This window comes from Ochotona princeps, chromosome 2 (genome assembly GCF_030435755.1).
Source record: "Ochotona princeps isolate mOchPri1 chromosome 2, mOchPri1.hap1, whole genome shotgun sequence".
NCBI classification, from domain to species: domain Eukaryota; kingdom Metazoa; phylum Chordata; class Mammalia; order Lagomorpha; family Ochotonidae; genus Ochotona; species Ochotona princeps.
This window is the reverse complement of record NC_080833.1, coordinates 65,451,349-65,458,008: the sequence shown is the minus strand read 5'-3', so window position 1 is coordinate 65,458,008 and position 6,660 is coordinate 65,451,349.

Genomic DNA, 6,660 nt, shown 5'->3' with positions numbered 1-6,660 from the left:
CACTAGGCATGCTTGTTTGTCTCCTTCTGCCTGGAATATTATCCTTTTGTTCTACCTTATGAATAAACTTCAATCTGCAAGCACTGAAAGTATCATTTCTACCATGAAGATCTTCATAGACTCCCTGCCCCAACACACACTTCATTATCCACAATGAGCTAACAATGTACCACCCTTGCATCTTAGCAGGCACTACTCTGTAGCTTTACTGTCTCACCTTCCATTCAGGACCAAGACATTGCCTGTCAGTGGAATTCTTCAAGGAATCTGCCTTTAGCCCAAAACAATCTCTTTTTCCTAAGAAGTTCAAGTCCCCTGATAGCAAGTGAGATAGGGAGAGTACCAAGATCCCTTACTTCAAATGAGACAGTCTCTAGAGTTCTCCCTGCCCCCAGTGACTTTAAGATAACACTAGCTCTGTCCACTGCTCTTCCTTCATTTACCCCAGGGATGATCAGAGCACGCTTCTTAGTGAACTGTCCACTGCTAAACCTTGGCTCAGGATGAATTTCCCAGGGGTTCCAGCTCAAGTTCCTTGCTTGACCTTTATATTTTAGCAACTCTGCTTCACATACTGATTTTAATGAGGCAAGAACTATGTGCATTTCTGTATTCCTTAGTGTAGGCTGTGAATAAAGTACCGTAATGATTTTAAAAAGCCATAAACAGGTCAAGTTGTATTAAGTTTGATGTTGATCACCTGTGGTAGTGACTGCATGGTGTCTCCAACAGTAATTTCCCTTCTTTCATACTCATACAATATGTATATGAGAGCCAGCCCCATGCCACCCCAGACAAAAACTAAATTGCTAAGCTTCACTTGAGCCTATCAGTGATCAAGTGACTGTCTTGGCCAAGGTTATATTAGCAAAAATGGTATGTGAAGGAATGGGCATTTGGTCTAGAAATTGTGATGTTCAGATTCCATATAAGAGTGCCTGGGATTGACTTCTAGCTCCAATGTCAAATTCCAGGCTCCTGATAATGCAGATCTTGGGAGGAAATAATGATGATTCAAACAGTTGGATCTCTGTCATCTGCATGACAGCCTAGATTTAACTTCTAGTACTAAGTCTGCTGTCTCCACTCCCCACAGTTCTATCATTATAAGCATTGGGGGGATGAACTAATAGATGGGACCTCCTCACACATCAAAAAAAAATCATTAAAGTGATAAGTGCAAGTTTCTAGTCATACCCTTCAAATAGTGAGCCTTTCATTATCCCTGCTTTATCTTTCTCACTGGATTCAATATGGAAGTGATTGTAGTTTGGCTCCGTCTTGAAAGTTTGAACAAAGCCAATACCTCGAACAAGGCCAACACAATTTGAACAAGACCAACACCAATGCCTGGGCCTTCAAAATCAAAGAGATGCATCAGCATTTGGCTCAGAATATTAAATGAAAAAGATAACAATCTCAAACTCATGTGAAAACCCACATCAACTTGGAGTCTGTGACAGCACTATGAACTGCAGTCAACATCAACAATTTCAGAATGCTTTTGCCTACATATAAATCTGCTAAATGCCAATTTGTCAAATTTACTAAATATAGTTATTAATAAAAATTTTAAATAAAGTTAACAGTTTATCATCCTCCAATTAAAGAATGGGAAACTGGTACTCTAAATTTCCTGTACATTCAGCCTCACACTGTCACTCTCTCCTCCTTGCCTCTCTGCTCCTTGGTCTGCTGGCACATAGGGATGGATAGCCGAGGCTGGGTGCTGACAGATCCTGTTCTTCTTTCTTTCTTTCAAGGATCATCTACCCTTTTCTTGGCTCATTTTAACTGTAACAGTATGGGGTTGGAGCAGACAAAGTTAACATTCTTTTTTAAAAGCCATTATAAAGACAACATGAAAATTTGTCAATATTTTACAAATTATCAAAAATCACTAGAACTATTAAACTTATCTTATCAACTGAAGTTCAATGTGATATAAAAATCAATTCCTAGGGTAAAAGTCTTCCTCTACAAGACATTTTCAATATGCATCTCTTCAATGTGATACTAGTAATTAACGTATAAACTTTGATGATAGGACTCTGTAGTGCTGTGTAGTTGATATTGTACAGGGTAGGGACAGCTGTAGAGCATTGGGCACCTGGAAAGAAGCCAAGAATTATGAGAGAAGAAATAGATGTATTACAATAGAAAAGGACTAGGGTTAACCTTTTCCTACTTGGTAATTCCCAACATGCTGTCAAAGACATTATGTTGGAGATATACTCAAGAAAAACAATGAAGGATTTCTTAAATGTGAGGAAGAAGGAGGAGAGAGAGATCAAGAAAAATGATCCAGTTATCAGCAATGATTGGAAAGGGTTCAATATCTGAATATTATAACTCAATTGTAATAATAGTGCTACTAAGAATTTTTGAAAATAAACAACAAACCTATTAAATTATTGGGTTTTCAAAAACTGGCAATTAACTAAAAAAAAAAAAAGAAAGAAAAGAAAGCCTGATTCTCTTGGATTGCTTATAAGAGTATTTTTCTTTCACACAAGAAAATAAGTTATCAATCTTCAGACATTATCACAGTAAAATATTTCTACGGAATAGACTAATGTTGAACACTTTGGCTTTGGTGATTGTTTCAAGATATTTTTCAAATATCTGTGGCTCTACCAAACCCCAAACATGTTTTGTATTTTACCAAACTCCAAATAAGTTTTTCCAACTACACTTTTACATTTAAGTCATGTGTGCTTAGTGTGAAACTTTTAAACTGTTTTAAAGCATTTTAATGCTGTTTTAAAGTCTTTTTCCTAGAAATAGCCAACTTCTTTTTTTCTTTAAATCCACTTAAAATTTTTCTTTATTCAAATTTTTATGGGTTTCCAAAGCAATTAAAATATAAAGTCTAGCATTGGGGATTTCTGTATGTTTTTAATTACAAATATAAGGAAGTCCCATGCTTCTCATAGTAACATAAAAACAGAAAACAGGAAATTTTCTTTTTTATCACTTACTCTTTTTAAAATTATTGATTAGAGTTAATGGAAGTATTCAGTGCCAAGGTTTCAAATTCCAATTAAAGTGGTGACATTGGCAGAATCTGTTAAGCATAGGTAGAGTTAAGTAATTGTATATGGGGTAAGTAATAATAAAATAATAATAATAAAAGAATTAATCTTGTATCACCATATTATTGTCAACAATGCCAAGACCAAAAAGACACAAAGAAAAAATAACAACAAGAAATTTTCTTAGAGGTTTAGCACTCTAAAGCAAGAAGTAATTAAGGGAGCTAATTTCTGCTTTGTACTGCCCTTCATTTGCCTCTCTCTCTTTCACACACACACACACACACACAATCTTACACTCAGAAATACACATTTTTTTAAAAATATGTTTCAATATACAATTCAGTTAATTATTTCTGTTCTAACATTAATAGTTTGTCTTTTTCATATTCCCTTGCTCTGATGAATTTTTTTCTGTTCCAACAGTTGTAGGATTCAATTCCCTAACTGTTTATCCTCATTTTAAAACTTTGTACAATTTCGCCTGATCTTCATTTGACCTACGTATCTTCATTTTTAAACTTTTCACAATTTCACCTGATATCTGTGTGAATTAAAAAAAAATAGACAAATATTGAAATAACTGCAGTCCTGAGATTTCTTTAACTTTTGTGGCAAAACATACTAGTGGATAAAAAAACTACTAAAAGCATTCCACCTAAGAAGTCTCAGATAAATTATCATCACAAGATCATAAAATCCCCAAATGCATGCCACATTAATCTCATCATACAATTCTTGGCATATCTAGTTTCCCCAGATTTAATCTCCCCATGTAGACTCTACCCTATCTTGTCATTGAAAAACAACTCTTCAGCACACAGCTTGTAAAGGAGAAATTCAGTAATTTGCAAAGCACTGTACTTCAACACAAGAAGAGGTATGCAGATATATTCTTCCTAGTAATGATAAATAGTTCTCAGAATACATTTTATTTCAAAATTGTGCATTTGCCTAGAATTTTTTGATCCAGTATCATGACATTGCATGTGCAGAGGACATTTATCTGTCAATCAATCTCTTTGATGATCATAAGCAGGCAGGAGGTAAGGAGTATGGGGTCAGTCATGGATTAGAACATTTCTCTTGGCTACCTGAAGTTGTGTGCCATTGGCAGGGTCACTATAACTTTATGTGATAAATAGAGTCAATGAATGTTCCTGGTACTACATTTATTTTTATTTTTATAATTTGACAGGTAGAAAGATAGTAAGCTGTTCCTATCTGCCTGTTCCATCCCTAAACACTTGCAATGGCTAAGGCTGGACTTGACTGGGCTGAACCTGGGAGACAGGATTGACTATTCAGTTCTCCTATGTGGATAACAGGAACCCAACCACTTAGGACATTACAGCTGTCTTCCAGGGTCTACATTAGCAGGAAGCTGAGAAGCCAGGGTTCAGCAACAAATTCTAGCACTCCAATATGGGACATAGGCATCTTAAATAGTGTCTTCATCAAGGCAAAATGCCCACTTTGGCACTACCTATTTACCTCATTTGACTCTCACAACAATCCTGTAATGAATCAACAAGCTACATTATAATAATTAAGTAAATATTTTAGTTTGACATACCTAATAGTATTTGTCACATACTAAATTCCCTGATGCGAGTGCATGAAGTCCTTAATACACATAGGCAGAGTAAAATATGTAAATGACAATTTAGTAGCTAAATACATATCTTGATCTTAAAATCAGCTCATCTTGTTTACAATTGCCTCTTAGGTCACTAAGAGATGAAGTGTGAGATAGTCCTAACTCTTTAATGCTTGGCACTAACTTTGTCTATCCTTCCACGTGTCAAAGACAGAAAAGCTAGACAAATGAACACAACCATCTCACATTCTAATATTGTGTGTGAGAGAGACAGAGAGAGAATCACAGAAAGAGATTGGGGAAAAACCAGTCCTTAGAAATGCCATCCCAGGGGCACGGTGCAGTAGCCTAGCACCTTGTATGCGCCGGGATCCCATATGGGTGCTGGTTTATGTCCTGGCCACCCCACTTCCCATCCAGTTCCCTACTTACGGCCTGGGAGAGCAGTCAAGGACAGCCCAAAGCCTTGGGACCCTACACCAGCATTGAATATCCTGGAAGAGGCTCTGGGCTCCTGGCTTCAGATTGGTGCAGCTCTGGTCGTCGTGGTCGCTTGGGGAGTGAATCAGCAGATGGAAGATTTTCCTCTCTGTGTCTGCTTCTCTCTGTATATCTGACTTTCCAATAAAAATAAATAAATCTTCAAAATAGAAATGTCATCTCTGATAAACACATACATGTTTCCCCAAATCCTTCTTTTTTTCTTTCTCTTTCAACATTGCTTCTATTTTATTAAGTATTTCTATTTGCTTAAGTACTAAAAAGACAGATGATCAGCTGATTGTCCACATCAAAATACGCACAGTAGTCTAGTTAGTTAGAAATTAAAGAAAGAGAAGAAAGAGAGGAGTCTTCTTTGGTCAACAGACTCAAACTTTCTTGCAAAAACTGGCAGAGCACCAACACAAATGCTTTGTGCGATGTGATTGTTCTTCTAGTGTTTTACTTTCCATACAACACTGAGTTCTTAGCCACTAACTCATACAATAAATAAATACGCCCACTGAAGATACCTTGAAGAATTAGGATGCAAAATAGCCAGTCAACAGCATCCATCTAGCTCACTTCTGGCTCTGAGGACCACCAAACCGTTCTCCTTTATCTGATGGCTTTTCTAACTTAAAATTTGTTTTGCAAAGAGAAAGAGGGAGATGAGAAAAGGAGAGGGGATGAATTATTACCTGATTCACTCCTCAAGTGAGAGTCAGGGCTAAGAAACCAAGTTTATCACTTGGGTGACAAGAACCCAAAAACCTGAACCATTACTGATACTTCCTACGGTATCTGCATTGATAGTGTGTTGGTACCAGGAATGAAACCTGGGAATTAAACCCAGGCATGCCTTTGGGGGAAGGGAGCAACTTATCAACATTTTTACTACAAATGTAATGTTTATATACTAAGTTAGAATATTTCCTTTAGGGCCCGGCGGCATGGCCTAGCGGCTAAAGTCCTCGCCTTGAAAGCCCCGGGATCCCATATGGGCGCCGGTTCTAATCCCGGCAGCTCCACTTCCCATCCAGCTCCCTGCTTGTGGCCTGGGAAAGCAGTCGAGGAGGGCCCAAAACTTTGGGACTCTGCACCCACGTGGGAGACCTGGAAGAGGTTCCTGGTTCCCGGCTTCGGACCGGCACGCACCAGCCCGTTGCGGCTCACTTGGGGAGTGAATCATCGGACGGAAGATCTTCCTCTCTGTCTCTCCTCCTCTGTGTATATCTGGCTGTAATAAAATGAATAAATCTTTAAAAAGAAAAAGAATATTTCCTTTGTTATTTGCCTTCTGTTTAAATTACCGCAGTTTGACCATTTCTGTCCTAAAAAGCTCCCTTTTTCTAGGAAGAGTTTACTTTGTAAAATATTTCTATATCTTCATGAACATTTTAATTTATTTTAAAAGATGTGTTTATTTTATTTGAAAAGCAGGTTTTACAGAGAGAAAGATTGAAAGAAAAAGAGGGTGTCCATCTGCTGTTTCACTCTCCAGATGGCTGCAACAACCAGAGCTGAGCCGATCCAAAGCCAGGA